This window comes from Melanerpes formicivorus, unplaced genomic scaffold, assembly GCF_026170545.1.
Source record: "Melanerpes formicivorus ecotype bairdi unplaced genomic scaffold, bMelFor1.0.p_v2 SCAF_27, whole genome shotgun sequence".
Taxonomy (NCBI): Eukaryota; Metazoa; Chordata; class Aves; order Piciformes; family Picidae; genus Melanerpes; species Melanerpes formicivorus.
Genome location: NW_027142379.1, coordinates 4,621,139 through 4,637,839, shown reverse-complemented (window position 1 = coordinate 4,637,839; position 16,701 = coordinate 4,621,139). Strand labels below are relative to the sequence as shown.

General features: G+C 41.2%; 1 long non-coding RNA gene across 1 annotated transcript in view; it reads right to left on the bottom strand.

Annotated features, from left to right (window-relative positions):
- Window positions 1-740: 740 nt before the first annotated feature.
- The window catches only part of LOC137448952 (uncharacterized), a 48,038-nt gene continuing 32,077 nt past the window's right edge, over window positions 741-16,701 (bottom strand). The window contains exons 8-12 of the long non-coding RNA XR_010989267.1: window positions 14,351-14,476; window positions 12,583-12,858; window positions 5,435-5,606; window positions 2,161-2,381; window positions 741-1,293 (exon numbers count right to left, since the gene is read on the bottom strand). This is a non-coding gene — a long non-coding RNA (uncharacterized lncRNA). The remainder of the gene's footprint in view (window positions 1,294-2,160; window positions 2,382-5,434; window positions 5,607-12,582; window positions 12,859-14,350; window positions 14,477-16,701) is intronic.

Here is a 16,701-nt window from a genome sequence, read left to right as displayed (position 1 = left end):
CTTCCCCTCCATTTGTTAAGGAAGAGATGTGCCTAATCTTGGAGCAAGAATTCCTTCTAGCTGGCAGGATGCCTTTAAGTTTTGTGCTAGCCAGCAGCCTACTCTTGACAGATTTAGCCCTAAACTTCTTCCATAAAAAGGTGATCTCCCCAAATATTAACTGAGTAAATTGGAATTAGTTTTCAAGGTAATTTTAAGATAGAAAGATGCAGGAAAAAAATATCCACCATCTCTATTCAGAAGAAAGCTGGCTTCCACTGAAATCACAGTTAGGAACAGCTGAGATGCTTCATGTTTCTTAGCTTTCCCTTATGCTGACAGTTTCTCAATAAGTTATTCATGTTCCACACATTTTCTTCTTCTTGTGCAATAAATATTCTATATTTGTACTTCTGGCTGTTTGTTCTGTCACACCAGCAAAAGAACACTGTTGTTATTTTGATACTCATGCACAATAAATCATTTTAGCTTAGATTTCAAATTACAATAAACTTTTGGAAATGGCTTCATTAAAGGCATTTATGAATATGCTCTAGATATGCAAATATTTTATGCATGACTGCATCATTTCCAGCTGCAAGCAACACTCATCATGCAGAGGTTAAACACATGTACTCAGTGACACACTTAAATGTCTCCAAGTGACTTGGAAAATTCACTGCATAAGCATCACATGTGGAACTCTATTTGTCTTTCACATGATTTATTTGAAAGCTATTTCAGCTTGTGCATAGCTTGATTTTCTCTGGAACCTGAGTTTATCTTAAAATTCCTCGACCCAGATAATGTAATCAGGTGTATTCATCATAATCATCTCTACTTAAAGGAAGGAAAAAACCAAACCAAAACAACACAAAACCAACCAGTTTATCAATGTTCTTTGGAGGTTATCTTTCTTTTATTAAAAGAGCTTATCTTTCTTTTAATAAGGGAGCTTTTGAGGGTGTGAAGATATTCAGTAGGATCCCTCGAAACAGACAGCAACAGCCTGAGCTACAAAGGTTTATCCTTTATACATCTAGAACTTCTCTACATGTAAGAGAAAAAAAAAAAGATCATGAAGTGATACTCTGCTTCTGTCTGGCAAGGATTCCCATGGTAGAATTAGCTTTCAGAAGCCAAATACCTTCCTGAACTATTTCTTGGCATTTTTTTTTTTGTCTGATCAGTCACTACTTGCCTTCCAATAAAAGGAGGAAATGTTTTGTTGTGTCTGATGATAGCTGTGGTCTCAAATTCTTACAGTTTCCATAATGATTTCCTTCCTGTATTTGACTTCATTCCATTCCAGACCTAGATTTTTAGTAATGAAAGGACATGTTAACTTCTGGACAAATGCTACATGACTGTATATGGCATAATCTTATGAATGGAACAGAGCAATAAGTCATTGAAGCACTGACAACGTGAAACAAAATGTGAGACTTGAAGCTTTTCTTAATTCCTCAGCAACAGAACCCAGCTCAGAAACATCCCAGCAGGAAAACTGTTTCTCAGATTAGGTTTGCATTTAAAATTCTATTTTATTTTCTTTTTTAATCAAGACATTCAGGTTTTGTCCCCAAATTTAAGGACAAGAGATATAAAATTTGGCCTAGTAATTGGGACATATAACTGTGAATATTTTATGGTCTTCATATTGCTGCTCTCTGGTTAGGCCACACCTTGAGTCCTGTGTCCAGTTCTGGGCCCCTCATTTTAAGAAGGACATCGAGACACTTGAATGTGTCCAGAGAAGGGCAACGAGGCTGGGGAGAGGCCTCGAGCACAGCCCTGTGAGGAGAGGCTGAGGGAGCTGGGGTTGTTTAGCCTGGAGAAGAGGAGGCTCAGGGGAGACCTCATTGCTGCCTACAACTACCTGAAGGGGGACTGTAGCCAGGAGGGGGTTGGTCTCTTCTCTCAGGCAACCAGCACCAGAACAAGAGGACACAGTCTCAAGCTGCACCAGGGGAAGTTTAGGCTCAAGGTGAGGAGAAAGTTCTTCACCGAGAGAGTCATTCGTCATTGGAATGGGCTGCCCAGGGAGGTGGTGGAGTCACCATCCCTGGAGGTGTTCAAGAGGGGATTGGACATGGCACTTAGTGCCATGGTCTACTGATGACAGGTTGGACTTGATGATCTTTGAGGTCTCTTCCAACCTTGGTGATACTGTCTGGTTACCTGAGGCAGGAGAAGGTAGTCTAGCTCTTCAGCTTCCACCTGATTTCCTTGCACCACTGACATGTCTCCTTTCATGCTGTTTTAAAAACAGAATTACATCTGTGTGTCATCTGAATGTACATATGCAAAGGCCTCCATAGTAGCTCAGATTAGCAGACCTATAAAATTTCCAAGGTCTGAAGTCCTAGGGCTCCCAAGATGTCTGAAGGCAGGCATTCTTTCTGCAAGAGAGAAGAAGAAAAGAGACACTATAAGAAGGAGGTTATCTTGTCTTGCCTGGTACGCAGGTCCACCCCTCGCATGCCTGTTTTTTGGTATCACAGTATCACTTAGGTGGTGAAGGTGGTGGAGCTATAAACTGTCAAAGCAAATAGAGCTGGCATAAAGATCTACCTGTTCTCTCATCTGTGCTACATCCCATGAACTACCAGCAAAGCAGCAGCAGCCTTTCACTCCTGAGCAACTGTGATGGATAGCACAGCAATCAGAAGGTTATGAGTAAAACTGGCTAGCTCGAATACCACAGGAGTGTCACTGCAGTAAAATATTGATTCACTCCCACTGTCTCCTTATCCTTCCTTCCTTTCCAGACTGTGCCTGCAAATAACAAATGGCTGGGATTTCAGAGAAAAGAATAACACTCACATTTTCAGAGCAGCTAGAGGAAATTTTTTTTCAAGCGTGGTAGATAAAATGCTTGATGAATGTTGACCTTTACTGAACAATCTAGAAATTCAACAAGAGTGTTATCTGCAGCTGGTGCAAAAATGTACCAAGAAGAGGCTTAGCTTATGCAGAGACGTGTCTACTGCGCAGAATAAAGAGTTTATGTTAATATTGTAATGCAATATTAAGCCAGGCATATATTAAACCTTAAGAGACAGCATGAAAAGTTTAAAAGTTTCCATTCTGAACTTTGGAAGCTGTTAGTATAAATATCTACCCCAGATGCAAGTTTGTCTCAAGAGCATACACAATAATACAAGGTGTGAGTAAACTTTCTAAGCAGGATCCTCAATTTGTTTTGGATAGTGACATCCTTGGAGGAAAGAAAGAATTTAATTAAAAACACACACAGCATTGCAATTCATAAGCTTGCCCAAGCAAAACAAGCCATAAATCAAATGGGTTTTATTTATTAACTCTTGCAATATGTGTGGCAAACACACACCAAAAAAAAAGAGACATCATTTTACAAAATAAAACATTATAGTTAGAGATTAATTAAATTTCCTGGTGAATACAAAATTAATTGGGAGAAAACTGGAGGCTGGGATATGCTAAAGCTCTCTGCAAACTCAGGTCAGCTTCAGTCAGTAACTTTGTTTCTGAAACTGGGATGAGTGAACTACTTTGCTCTGAAGAAGGAATAAGTTAATACACAAAAGTTTTGGTTTTCAACACCAGCATTACCCTTTTGCAATAGAATTTAAAGTGTTGAATGGGCTGCCCAGGGAGGTGGTTGAGTCACCATCCCTGGAGGTGTTCAAAAAGGGATTGGATGGGGCACTTGAAGCCATGGTTTAGGAGTCATGAGGTGTTGGGTGACAGGTTGGACTTGATGATCTTTGAGGTCTTTTCCAACCTTATTGATTCTATGATTCTATGATCTCTTATAACTGAAATAGAAATTCTGTCCTCCTGAGCACACAAAGAACATAACAAAATATTAACTGTAAGATGTTCTTTTTTTAATTTGTTCCAAAATCCACCTAACTTCCCTGTCACCCCTGCATCCTCACACACTCCTATGTCCCCAAACCAGGCATGTCTCTTCCTTCCATCTTGACTCCTAATGGTTTTTCTGATAACCATCACTTCACGTGAAAACATCCTTGTCCATGGAGCTCTACATCTATTGAACTCTATAGGAGAAGATTCATAAAGATTCATCAGCTGAATCATTAAGGAAATAGTGTAAACATACAATTAGAACCATAGAATAGTTTGGATTGGAAGGGACCTTTAAAGGTCAGCAGGGACATCTTCACTTAGATCAGGTTGCTTAGAGCCCCACCAAGCCTGACCTTAAATATTTCCAGGGATGGGGCTTCTACCACTTCTCTGGGCAATCTGTGTCAGTCTTTCACCACCCTCATTGTAAAAGATAGAAATACTTATCTAGTTTAAATCTCCCCAAGTTTAGTTTAAAACCATCACTCTCTGTCCTGTCACAACAGGCCTTGCTGAAGATATTGTCCCCATTTTCCTTATACGTCCCTTCTAAGTACTGAAAAGCCACAATTCTACAACCTCTATAGACATTTTTGTCTCTCTCCTTTACTTACACTTTTGGGCCCCTAAATACATACAGATATAATCTTGACTCTTATTGACCTTTGGATGAAGAATTTATCCCACATAAAAATCTGTTTCATGTAATTCATCCCAGTGAATCTCCATGGATGTAATAGGGATTGAACCCATTATCATAATATGGGGGGGAAAAAATTACATTTTCCTGCCAGCTGGGTCAGTGTTTTGAACATCTGGATGGCAATAAATAGGAAATTAAATCACTAAGAACTTTTATCTGGACAGTATATAAGGGCAATCTAGCTAGACACTTACTGCAATAAATAGCACACTTTTTCCACTTTATTTCCCATCTGACAATCACTTGAAAAATTTCAGCTGTACATGTTCCTGTAATTAGTGAGCACTCCATAATAAAAGATGTAATTCTGGGAAGAAAATGTGGTAATAAAGTTTAATAATTGAATTGTGTTCGTGTTTTAAATGCCAACAGGCCTTTATGTGAAACGTGGAGCACTTGACAAGTCTCCATAATAGATACATCAGATATATCACAAGGCACTTTGGAACATGTCCAAGTAATGATGCATTTTGGACTTGAAAATTAAAAAGTCAATTAATTCAGAAAATATGACTGCAGAATAAATCTTCTATATGTGAACATTAGGACCTCTCTAGCTCAAAGAGCCTTTAGAATCAAGTTGCTTACATTCAAGGGTACAAGCACCTCTCTCTGGAGGTTTATAGTTTCATAGTTTCATTCAGGGTTGGAAGGGACCACAAGGATCATCTAGTTCCAACCCCCCTGCCATGGGCAGGGACACCCCACACTAGATCAGCCTGGCCAGAGCCTCATCCAGCCTGCTCTTAAACACCCCCAGGGACGGGGCCTCGACCACCTCCCTGGACAACCCATTCCAGGGTTTCACCACGCTCATGGGGAAGAACCTCCTCCTCACATCCAGCCTGAATCTCCCCACCTCCAGCTTCATTCCATTCCCCCTAGTCCTATCACTACCTGAGATCCTGAGAAGTCCTTCCCCAGCCTTCCTGTAGGCCCCCTTCAGATACTGGAAGGCCACAATTAGGTCACCTCGGAGCCTTCTCTTCTGCAGACTGAACAGCCCCAACTCCTTAGTCCTTAGTCCTTCCAATTTGTTAATGGCTGCAACCAGGGAAATTAATTAAATCTGCAAAGAGATTAAAAAACAAAAGAAAATATATTAATGCCTTCCCCTTATCTAACTGTGATTTAATTTCAAAAGTTTCTTAAACCTTTACATCTTTCCATACACAGGAAGAAAAAGCCTTCAGATGCTCATGAGAGAAGTAAAGTGTACCAAAAAAAGAGCTCAAGAAGAGAATCATAGAATAGAATCATAGAATCAATAAGATTGGAAAAAAATCTCAAAGATCATCAAGTCCAGCCTGTCACCCAAGACCTCACAACTACTAGACCAAGTGCTACATCCAATCCCCTCTTGAACACCTCCAGGGACGGCAACACGACAACCTCCCTGGACAGCACATTCCAATGGCTAACAACTCTCTCCGTGCAGAACTTTCTCCTCACCTCCAGCCTAAACTTCCCCTGGTGCAGCTTGAGACTGTGTCCTCTCATTCTGGTGCTTGTTACCCGGGAGAAGAGACCAACCCCCTCCTGGCTACAACCACCCTTCAGGTAGTTGTAGACAGCAATAAGGTCTCCCCTGAGCCTCCTCTTCTCCAGTCTAAACAATCCCAGCTCCCTCAGCCTCTCCTCGTAGGGCTTGTGCTCGAGGCCTCTCCCCAGCCTCGTTGCCCTTCTCTGGAAGAAGATTCACTGAGGGAGAATAAGACATCTTAAAAATTAACCAGCTGCCACACAAAGAGGTATTCAAAGCACTGCAAGCTTCCACATCAGGTCTGGACCAGAAAGATAGCAAAAGCAGTCCTATGTTACACAATGGGCACTCATAAGTCCCTCTTTCCATGTTAAGTTCAGGGCAAATTCCCAGACATCTGGATTCTGAGGGACACTTCTGCATCACTGAACACTAAAGCAAAGCCCAAGGCCACCTCCTGGCAGGACAGAAACAAGGGATGCCAAGTCAGTTTGGGAACAGTGTGCATGAGTAGTCTGCTGCTGAGGGTTACTTCATGTTGCAAATTGCTGGAGGAAAAATTTGGCAGTTTTGTAATGAACAGATAAGAAATACAGTTGGGAGCACGACTTGGGGCTTTCTGCTGTTCTTGGCTTGAGGGTCCCAAAGGTCTGTCATGAGAAGAAAGCTGTCAACCTGGCACATCCCTTATGATAAGGTAAGTAGTTAAATAAGAGTTTAGTCTCTAAGTTAGAAGTAGGAAGATGACAAAACTGGTACTAGTGAGATCTCTGAGAAACGAGCAGGCTGTCATCATTTTCACTAAGCCAGTGCTGTTCCCATAAACCTCTCACAACAGGCTCTTCAGAGCAAACCCTCTGTGCAGTTTCCAGTCCCGAGTGCCTCTGATGGGGAAGCCTGAGTGCGCAAACTGAACCGTTCTCACGTGCACGTAACAAGCCAGCTGCTGAAATGCATGCTTTGCTCAGACATGTTACAGCTCTGCACATATTTTCAGATGTCTACAATATGCAAGCCTAACTTGGACAACCCAGCCCTTTCACCCTGACTAGTTTAGCATGTCTCTTTTCACCCTCCTCCCCCACGCCTCAGCCCTACATGAGAGCAAAGACAACATTTGGAACGAAGCTTGCTAAAAACCGATTTGGTTCATTGCTACACTTCAAGCATATGTACAAACACCCTGCTGTTGCCTTGGGACAGCAACAGAGCATGTCTTAGAGGTGAGTTTTAAAGTATTTACTCTTCCAAAACATCACATCTTTTAGTAAATGGGCGAGTTATGATGCAGTTCTGGTCTCATCACAACATGTGTAACATCTGGGAGAACTGCCACCCGTCAAGCCAACCAGCACTTTGCTGACAGACAAAGTGAGCATTATGCTGAAATGCCATTCCTCAGCTGTTTGCAGAATTAATTTCCCTGTAGAATTTTCTAATTAGTTGGCTCTTTCCAGCCCATTCCCCACAGAGGAAGCAGAAAGGAAGCAAAAGGCTAGCACCTGCTCCTGAAGCTCTGGCTGGGAAAAAAGAAAAAGAAAATAATAAAATTAAATTTGAGGATGACATATACACTAAGTATTTAGGCACTAGAAAGTCTTCTACCCATGCAGCTGTGGGGATGAAGTAACTCTGTTTGAAAGCTTAATGGAGATTCTTCGGTGGGGAAGAATTTCCAGTGGCTCACATTCCAGACAGTTAACCACGTTACTGAAGGGAAGAAAAAGAGATTTGTTCAAGCATTAAGAACTGCCTTAAAAAAAAAAATGAATTAAAATTTTTAAAAGAAAGAACACACCCCACACACTCTCCTGATCTGTAGAAAAGACAGACAGACAAATCCAGACCTGAGGAAGCTTCAGCATGCAGCTCGCTCAGTCACCTATGGGTTATTTTCAATCGTTCTGGTGTTCTGCAATTTCAAATTAAAATCCATGATTATATTGGAATGTGGTGTGTGATCACTATCTTAGCAGCAACGACTAACAGAAACAGAGTTTGTTCCTAACTGAAGTGAGTCACTGGAACAAAAGAAATAACACAGCTATTGTTTCGAATTCACATCCAGTTGGTCACCGCGCAGGAAGAACACACGAGAAGTATGTCATGGAAAATCAAAAGTAAGAGCGAGCAAGCAGCTTGCAGTTCTGACTACACAGGATCAGTTTTAAATACTGGCTACAAAGGAAGATGATGGTCAGTGAAGGGTAGAATTCATGAGGGAGAAAGCTCCCTTATTATGGATGTTAGAATAAGGCCCAATTATTTTCATAAACAGTTTTCACTGTCTTTCCACAGTGCCCTTACAAAAAGGGAGAACTTCCAAACAAGTAAGGTTTTAGAATAAGACTGTAGGTCTTGTTTGGACAATGTTGTGGAGATAAGTGAGGGGAAAACAGGACAGTGAGACCTGTTGTGACAGGACAAGAGCAATGGTTTTAAACTAAAAGAGGCAGATTCAGACTAGATAAAAAGAAGACATTTTTTACAATGAGGGTGGTGAAACACTGGACCAGGTTGTCCAGACAGGGGATAGGTGCCCCATACCTGGAACCATTCCAGGCCAAGTTGGATGGGCCTCTGATCAACCTGAGCTAGATGATGTCCCTGCTCACTCTGGGAGGGTTTGGGCTAGATGACCTTTAAAAGTCTCCTCCATCCCAAAGCGTTCTATAATTCACCTGAGCTAGATGAAGACGTCCCTGCTCACTCTGGAAGGGTTTGGGCTAGATGACCTTTAAAAGTCTCCTCCATTCCAAAGCATTCTATAATTCACCTGAGCTAGATGAAGATGTCCCTGCTCACTCTGGGAGGGTTTGGGCTAGATGACCTTTAAAAATCTTTTCCAACCCAAAGCATTCTAAGATTCTATGATTCCCTGTCATCTACCTAAATTAATTTGGTGCATGTTTTGATCAGCACAACATATGAACCAGGCCCAGAGACAAACAAAGAGTTATTCACTAAGAAGGTAGATGGAGTTTTAGTTGCACACTACTGCCTAATTTCTGTGTAACTGCAAAGCTTCTTGAAAGTTGCTTTTAAATATCCTTGAAAGTTGTTTTCAGGTAGAATTAAAGCACACATTTTAATGTGTGTATGCTTTTGGCATAGTGGTATGTGTGATTAAAAGACTTCTTAGTTAATAACACAGTGCTTTCATGCACCAAGACACAGCATTACATGTTTGTAAACCCATCATTTGCTAGCACACTTTAAGGTAAACAAATACAACAGAGAGTGTAGGTAGGAGTAAAGGTTCAGTTCGATGATAATGTTCCCTGCCTGGGACAAATGCCCAGACCTTGCTTCCCACTCAAAAGACAATTTTGAAATAAAAGCAATAAAATCAAAAGCTGAGCTGTAAGCAAGGCTATTTCTCCTTATCACTGACAATGCTTGGCAATATTCTCTGGTACACTGTTTGTCTGGAAAATTAAAGTACAAGTGGTCTTTATCCTTGCCATGTGAGGCGGTGGTGACACGTTCATGTCAAATGCCTACAATTACTCCAAGTGGACTTCCCCCCAAAGCCTACAGTGAAGGAGATAATTTCAAACTTCAGAAAACCAAAATAAACAACACTCATTTCTGTTCCTCAAAAGTGGTGCAGCTATATTCATCTGTGGCTTTGAAAATCTCCCATGATACTTTGGTCTGGCCCATTCACTCCACCTGTTCTGTTATATTCCTTCTCTTCCTTTCTTTTGGCAGGGACCGGGGCATTATTTCCTATTCCATGGCAGATATCTGGCTTCTTAAAAATGCATGGAATATTTTCTTTTGTTAATGTCTTGGCATTTAAAATGGAAAAAAAAAAATATCAAACCCTCTTCATCCTGTTATTTTCCTCTTTGAAATGAAAAGTAAATGGCAGAAGGAGAGTGTGTGCCGGGAAAGAAAATGAGTTATAACTCACTGAGAAACAAACATAATGTGAAACATGAAATCTGTTTGCCACAAATAACCATCTAAATGAATCAGTTTTATAGGTTTCTCCTTATTTTTCACTTTGACAAAAGATGACAATGTCATTTCTTAAAAGGGAAATACTTCACTGAAATAATTTTGGCTTACTCTTGGACTTTCCATAAACACAAGCATACACAAGCTGCTACAAGGCAGCTCCTCTTCTAAAGACCTCTACCCTCAGTGGCTCATTCAAACAGCCTTTTTTTTTTCCCTTAACAAATAAGGTGATAGGGAAGGATGGCTTCAGTGTAAAAAAAGACATATTGTTCTCAGATGGTGGCAGTTCATTAATATCTTTAGCTAAATATGAAGTCAAGAAAACAAGCTAAGAAAACTGTGGCTTGTTTGAGGAAATAACCCTTGCTTAATTACTGCACTAATTAAAAATGTGTTAAAACTACACAGAGTTGCATCAGTGGCCTTTTAAAAGCATGGCTTTGGATTTTATATTGGTGGTGTTCTATGTTGCTTCTGATTAGTTTATCTGCAGATCGAAAACACATGAAGAAAAAGTCTATAGAACAGAAGGGAATCATTTTCTCTGGGAAGCCTCTAACCTGTTATAAAGAAGAATTCTGGATTTTAATGCAGCTGACTCAACCTTTCCTTCTCTCAGATACCAAGAAAAGCAAAACAAGGCCTGTACCTTCCCAGGAATTTAGAGAAATACCACCTCGATAGCTGAAGATAAACATTTGACTCAAATGTCAGTGTACTGACTCAGAAACCATCTTTTACTCTCTGCTGTCTTAATGCCACCATTGACTGGTCTTACCCGGGGTTTGGGATGGCAAAATCTCACTCATGCTAAAAGAGAAAGGCTGGAAAATACTGTCTTGGCTCTAATTGTGGCTAATATAACCTGGCCACTAACAGCAGCAAGTGTGGTATAAGAATGTTTGGTCTGCTGTCAGTTGGGTGATGCTTTTCTAAAGCCTGGGGTTACTGCTCCCATTTTCTTTCTTCCACCTTCAGCTGACAGATTTTCCCTGCTGGTTCTGCTGGTCCTTCTCACTCTTGTTCTTTCGTGCTTGCTTGTTCCCTCTCTTCTCAATCATCCCTTCCTCCATTCAGATGACTTGTACTGTTCCCCCTGAACATACTCATCTGGGTAATGTTATTAAAGGGCATGTGGCCAGATCCCAAGCTCCTGTGCAGACTCACTGACCACCTCTATTTACCACATCAGGCACAGCAGCATGGGAGAGGCTATCAGGTTGCAACATGCATATTAATATCACTGTATTTCTTCATATCCTTATCTCTAACAGCAAATCTCTGTAGCTCAGGATATGAACTGCAAATGAGAGACGAGGAACTGGTTAGTGCTTATCGGGAATAATGGAATTTGAGATTCTGAGATGAAGGGGGGTTGCTGGGGTTTTTAGTTGGTTGTGGTGGTGGTTGGTTGGTTGTTGGGTTTTTTTTAATGAGAGGACTGGCTGATGTTTATCAGTTGACCCCTGTTTCAGGTAATGAAGCAGTAGGCAGGGAGCTATTTATACTGATTAGATTGAGTGAGCCAGTATTCATATTAACTTCTGATTTCCCCAGTATTATTTATACAAGCTCTTTATTGCTCTGGATAATTCTCCACTTCCTGGTTTAGGAAGTGGAACTGACATCCTCCTGGAGCACTGCTACCAGCTCACCATATTTTATTATGTGAGATGACATGATGGTCATAGATTAACCCAACCTCTTACTGTTTTTCAGTAGTAAAATTAGACTTCTGTGAAATTTGCCTTGCTCTAACCAAGCAGGAGAAATGCACAACTTTATCATCAAAGAAAGATTTATGGTACTGAGACTGATCAGGATATTACTTTTAACAAACATTTCTGCGGCTGAGGCAACTGCTGTCTTCTTTCAGGAATTCAATGTTTGTGTAACCAGGTGGCTTTCAACCCTGATATGTGCTGAGTCCCCAAAACTCTTCGACTCTGGCTGGAGGGAGTTAAGATGTTCTTTCCTTCTCACTCTACTGCTAGGCTCATAGACTTCAGTGTCCTTCATTTTCTTTCCTCTTTCACAGCCTGTTATTTGTCACTGTTTTGTTCTCACTTGTCTGCCACAAAAGAACTTTGAAGTGTTCCATCAGAGAAGCAGATTCACAATCATTTTTCCTCATTGCATGTATGAGCCTAAGCTCAACAGACTCAGCAACTACAGGTGAGAGTCCAAGCTGAACCAAGTAATGACTTATCACCCATGTACCTTAGGATTTCTACTACACCACAGAACACATTTTCATTGACATTTCCTTTTCCACCCTGGCTATTAAACCTCATATTTCACATATCTGTATAGAAGACCAGGTTTGGTTTCCATGAATGGGCCACATTATGGGGGTTTTATGTTATTCAATCTCCTACAGGCTTTTATCCAAACCAAGCAACTAAAATAAAACATGGCTTCCTTCCCTGAGATGGTTTCATAGCCCAGCTCTCCAACTTTCTCCTCTACCACAAACATGCAACACAATTGTGCAATGGCCGAGGAAGAAATGGTGAGATCAGAGCCGTGACTGCAGACATCCTGACATGGGGATCTGGCAGCTATTCAACACAAACACAATTAGAGGACTTACCCTTGCGTGAAGTATTTGCTTTCTTGATAGTCACCAGCCTTAACCTCTAGGAATGCTTACGAATCAGATAGCGTTCCTTGAGGAGGGTGAGCCTTTTCAAGCTCCTCTGTCTTGCTTCAGCCAACGCAGATAGAAAGAAGAAAGGAATTCCACCGCATCGTACGACTTCTCCAAGCGAAAGGATTTAAAGGGAGACAAGACTTGTGGTCTCCAACTCCCTGCCAAGGATTCCAGAACAGAAGATCACATGGTCCTTGCTCCTCTTCTCTGCCAGTACTATCAGCAGGAAAAAATAATACCACAAAAGACAAGCTTTGAAATTCACACCAAGCATGAAACCAGTTCCTGAGTCCTGCCCCTTGGTTTTGCCTTGCAGTGGGCTTCTCTGGCAGTGGTGATACCACAGAATGTTGTCAGGGCTTTGCTTCCCTTAGGAGGCTCAGAGGATGTGTGTATCTGCACAGCTCTTTGAGAGTTAGATACAAGAAGGGTTCATGGCTTTAGACAATGTGGCCTGGTGCACATGGGTGTACGCCATGTGCAGCTTCTGAAGTGTGACAACAATTGTGGCAGATGTATTCCAATTAGTGGTAAATCCTGAGACTTTCACTCTGTGAAACAAAATCTTAACCCTGGCAACAACAGATGACCTTGTATAAAATATTTGCTAGCAAATGAGCAAAATGTCAGTCCAGGCCAGTAGTTAACAAACAGAAATTTTTGTTCTGGAGTGCCCAAGGATTTCAATTATTCTCATCTCAGGCTGCACTGGTGACACTAAAGAACAGGACCAAAGCAGCACCCATTGGCGTAACCCCAGGAGTGCTAACACAGCAGCACAGTGGGGAAGGCTACTCAGTGGAATTTCCAGGTGATGCCATGTGAAATGACATAACCACCACCAGGTACTGCCATCTACAGAGATACTTAAAGGAACAAATTAACCAACCTTAGGAGGGTACCACAAGAAGGCTCTACTACAGCTGGTACCCTATGTAACTTACCCTGTTCATCTTAGATACCTCTATAAAACAGACTCGCCCCACAGGAAAAGATTACAGAGTCCAGCTGTTTGTTATAACACAAAGCAAAATGATAATAAAATTATAAGCAGAGTTCTAACTCAGAAATACTAGACTTAGAAGTTCAGGGGGATTGGACTGGTTGACCTCTAAAGGTCCCTTCAAACCCAAAGCATTCTGTGATTTTAAGTGCTGAACTGCATGACCTTCCCGAGCAAACCCACCACCCCAGAGCATGAACACTTACACTTACTCAGCTAACAACTTCCAAATTGCACCTTGGAGCAGCAGCTGAGCAGCTGTGAGAAGAACAGTTGTGCAGCATAGCTGCCTTCCCAAGTGACTAGATGCACTTTTTCATTGTTAAGCTTTCACAAATAACAACAATTTGGAAAGCAGTAAGGAATGCCAAAACATCAGATATCTGAATCCAGTCAGTATGGGACACTCCCAAAAATATTTCTAAGGCTACGAAATTCTCCCCCATCACTTCCCCAAATACCCAGGGAAATTTTTTTGCATGGTACCAGAAGAATCACAACAATGTCTCAGCTGGATATTAATTGTCACAGAGGTCCAAGGAAAGGAGTTAAGTTGCTGGGGTGCCCGTGAAACAACCAGGCTGTGCTCACGGGACAGACGACCTGAGTACTAAACTACTGGTATTAAAGCATTTGCTTCAAGCAAGCATATGCAGCAAAGAAAACCTATTTCTGGGGTTGCTCTGTTAATATCTGCAGACCTACTCAAGGCAGACATTCATTCCATGAGAGAAAACTGGCAAGCAACTGTGAATGGTTTCTGGCCTTGACTTCTTGTAACTCCACCAAAGCAGCACAATATAAATCCACAACTCTGTATCCGGGCAGTAACTGAAATACATCAAGAAAATGCTTGCAGTCATTCTGGATGGAAAAAGAAAATATTAAATAATAACAAAACAAAAAAAAATAAAACCAAATACCAAAAGAAACAAGAGAGATTTCAAAATCTATTGGTGCTTATAAACAAGGATGTTACTTTCCCCTTTCTTATCCAGAACCACCCTTAATTGAAAGGATCACTATCTAAAGCAACTGGTGCTGCCCTGCACATGAATCCCCTTTGCACCTCTTCCTTCTTATTTCTTCAGTGGTTTTATTAACATTAGTGACTTATCTAAGTATTAGAATGCTTGGCTGCCTGGAAGCTTATCAAGAGCAAATTTTATGGGCTGTTTAGTGATGGAAACAGGAGGAGCTGAAGCTTTCCCCCCCCCAGCTACCTCGATATGGAAGTCTTCAAGAAGCTATGGAATGTGCTCTCTGGTATTTTTGGTATCTTTAAAGTGTCAAGAGTGCAGAATTTCTCTTGTCAGTTGTCACAGTGTGACTCACAATTAGAGCCATCTGCTCTGCATTCACCTCCCCAGGGGCACCGCTCGTTTTTCACCAGCTTCCTGTTGTTGACAGCACAGTTCCTCCCTGTATCACTCTCCACCAGCACCCATACTCCTCACAGACATTGCAACAGGCTTAAGCAGATTTCCCTTGGGAAAGCCTTTACCCTTGTTTTTGCTAGTGATGGGGGGAAATACAGACTGTTGAGAAAGCTCTGAAGGCGGAGGCTGAGCTTCTAAAGGAACTGAACAAATTCCAGGGATTTTTTTTTTCCCTCTTTTAGGAGGACTTGCATTGTTTTTAGATGTCTTTTTAAAATCTCAGCATTTCCCTAGATCCATTTGCATTTCAAGCAGCAGGACAGCTTGAAAAATTAAACATTATTTGTACTGATTCCTTTTCAATAACCAAATGAAATGGATTACTAACACTATCTAAATATTAGCCAAACCAGTTTTCAAATACAAGAAATCATTTTGAATAACAGAATTCAGATGGGGAACACACTGCCTTCCCTTTCCCCTCCACCCATGTTTAAAAATCCTTTTCACACCAGGTTCTTAAGCATTTGCTGAAGGTGTGAAGACCTGGATTGCAACTGATTTCTGTAGGTGAAGTTGTGGATCTATCACCACAAGGCCTTAAAAATGTATTTGCCACTCAGTAATTATTGCTCCAATAATCTGGCATGCAAATCTATGCCAAATTCATTCACAAATTAAAGACCACTGATTTGTCCACCTGTTAAATGCAAGCCTCTTGGACTGAAGGACTCTCTCTGATAACTGTCCTGTTGCACTTAACATCCAGCACAAGTCAAGGCTGAGTATTTTCCAAAATGCTCCTGATTAACTTCTTGCTTTTCTTTCCAAGTGTTCCACTGTGGTAGCATCCTCCTCATGCACCTGAAGGATGATTCAAAAATGACTGGGGAAGATGTTCTGCAATTTATGAGGTTAGCAGAGCAGAATATGACAACCTACTCCTCAAACTTCATTCTTCTTGTCTGTGTTTGTGTTTCCTGCTCATTATATCTGAAAATAGGTTGTACTGATGTGGAAGCCAACCTCTTTTCCCAAGTAAATAGTGGTAAAATGAGATAAAATGGCCTCAAGTTGCATCAGGGGAGGTTTAGATTGGATATAAGGAAAAATTTCTTCACTGAAAGAGTGGCCAGGCATTGGAGCAGGCTGCCCAGGCAGGTGGTAGGGTCACCATCCTTGGAGGTTTCAAAAAACCTGTTGACATGGCACCTCAGGGCATGGGCATGATGGTGTTGCATTGGTGGTTGGACTTGATGATCTTAGAAGTCTTTTCCAGCTTTAATGATTCTATGATACCTTTATCTTCAGCCCATTCACTGTGGTAGTGTCCAAGCACTTGAATTATGGAACCATATTCAAAGCTACACAGCTTATTCTTAGCAAATAAAGTTATGTTTACACCTGAGGTCATACTTGCCCAAACTTGCAAGGTTTGAAAGTCCTAAACACTAAAATGTACTTTGAAATTCAATGGAAATGCAATTCTGCTTTGCAGAAGAGCAAAATGGTAACAAGGTTGACTTTAAAAGGCAAAATTATAGCGAGGGACCCCTCTTTTCAAGGAGAAACTGTTTGATGTATAAAATTATTGTGATTGAAGGAATTTGAAGTTTTGCATTGAGAACCTCAAGCACTACATCACAGATAGGCCTGAGGCCTTGCATTTTAATAATT